Source organism: Myotis brandtii, unplaced genomic scaffold (genome assembly GCF_000412655.1).
Source record: "Myotis brandtii unplaced genomic scaffold, ASM41265v1 scaffold825, whole genome shotgun sequence".
In the NCBI taxonomy this organism is placed as follows: Eukaryota; Metazoa; Chordata; class Mammalia; order Chiroptera; family Vespertilionidae; genus Myotis; species Myotis brandtii.
In genome coordinates this window covers 154530-156326 of record NW_005371349.1, presented here as the reverse complement: position 1 = coordinate 156326, position 1797 = coordinate 154530, and the positions used below count along the sequence as shown (strand labels likewise).

The window sequence follows — 1797 nt, the reverse complement described above, 5'->3', positions numbered from 1 at the left end:
GTCCACCACAACCCACTCAGGTGAGGCCCGGCCCTCCCCTGCACGGTCCCGCCCCCCGTGGCTGCAGACGGGGTGCCTGCCCTGGAACAGGTGCCCCCCAGCACGTGGGGCGCCTTCTCCTTCCCTGTCCTCAGCAGTGTGGGCGGAGAACAGGGACAGGAGCGTGTTCAAGGTGCCAGACTGAGGACCAGGGGTGTCGGCCCAGGGGCAGGGCTTTGGGGTGAAGCCCCTCCAGACTCCTGGTCCCGGGGGCCCAGGCTCCACAGAGGGATTCCTTCCTGGAGTCACCCTCTGCCAGCTCCCCACCCCCACCCCCCTGACCCGTCTCAGTGGCAAAGGTCACCTGGGAGCTGGACTATGGGGGGTGGGGGGGCTGGCTAGATGAGGGGGGGCAGTGCGCTGGGGAGGAGAACAAGAGGGGTGCTGAGAGGTGACTTCAGGGGGCTCGTGGGGCGGCTCTGGGAGGAGTTGGGGTGGTGACACGCTCCCCCGTCCCTCACCCATGGGGCCCTCCGACTCTCCATAGGGTCTGCCCCCCTGGCTGGCGGCTGCCCCGCCCTGATGACAGGCCTGCTGGTGGCTGCAGTTCTCCTGGCCAAGGTCGCATAATGCCCATCGCTCAAGGTCAGGGCCCAGGAGGTGGAGGGAGGGTGGGACCCCTGGGCCCTGTCCCACCACAGAGAGGGGTCCGTCCTGGGCCCCGGGCCTGGAACAGCTCTTTCGAAGCAGACAGCCCAGCCTCCCCCCTCTGCTGCGGGGCTCTGTGCTTGGGTACAAGCAGGGAAATACTCAGAAACTGCAACAAGGGGGTGCGGGGGGAGGGTGGGGGGCCTGGAACACCAGGGAGACAGCTCAGAGGATTGGCTTGCTGAGGGACAGCCCCTTGTCTGCCCTGTGATGTCACAGCCCCCTTGTCTTCCCTGTGATGTCACAGCCCCCTTGTCTGCCCTGTGATGTCACAGCCTTCTGGCCAGAGTGACGCAAGTCATTCATTCTAAGAGAACGCAGTGGGGCCCGCTGGGTGTCAGGCTCCATCGGGCTTGTGGACGCGCAGTGAGCCAGGCAGCCAGGCCCTGAGCCCGGCATCTGCCCGTTGGGAGCCAGGAGGCGATAGGACAAAGGGAACCATGGCCGGGAGGATGGGGCGTAGAGGGGGGGCCGCAGGGCCGCGCCAGGGTCTGACGTGGTGACTAAATGGGCACAGACACGGGGCAGCAGCACAGGTAGGGACAGGTACTGCCAGTTCGGACCTGCCTGCTGGGGTCAGGTCACCCGAGGTCAGAGGTCACCCGAGGTCAGGGCAGCACATCTTGGTGGCAGGGTGAAGAGGGGGCAATGAACCGATTCCGATGCGTTAAGGGCGGGCCTTCGAGGTGGAGGTGGGTGGAGTGGGGGACAAAGGAAACGGGCCTGAGGCTGGGTGGGTGCCTGAGGCCCTGGGGGTGCCTGAGCCCGTGAAGGACGGAGCATCTGAGCCGCGAGGAGGTCGGGGCAGCGAGGCTGAGAGGGATGGGCCCGCACGCCTGATCCCCACCCGCGCTCCCCACACGCCTCCTCTCCTCAGCGACCCGTCCTCACCCCCCCACCCTCTCTGCCAGGAAGCCTCCGCAGCTGCCCTCGCGGTGATGCCGGACACCATGGACTGTCTGCCCAGCTGACCAGACGGTGCCCCCGGGCCTCAGTGTCCCCTCAGCCCCGGCCCGTGCTCCGTCGTTATGACGCGGGCAGTCCGGCCCCTGCCCAGGCTTAGGTTCTGCAAACGCACAGGCCCACAGCCCAGACCGGCACCTGGCACTT

At 67.3% G+C, this 1797-nt stretch overlaps 1 long non-coding RNA gene across 1 annotated transcript; it reads left to right on the top strand.

Annotated features, from left to right (window-relative positions):
• On the top strand, positions 1-1747 carry LOC106724416. Its single transcript, XR_001360203.1, has 3 exons — positions 1-20; positions 527-624; positions 1565-1747. It is a non-coding gene; the product is annotated as an uncharacterized LOC106724416 (long non-coding RNA).
• Positions 1748-1797: the final 50 nt, after the last annotated feature.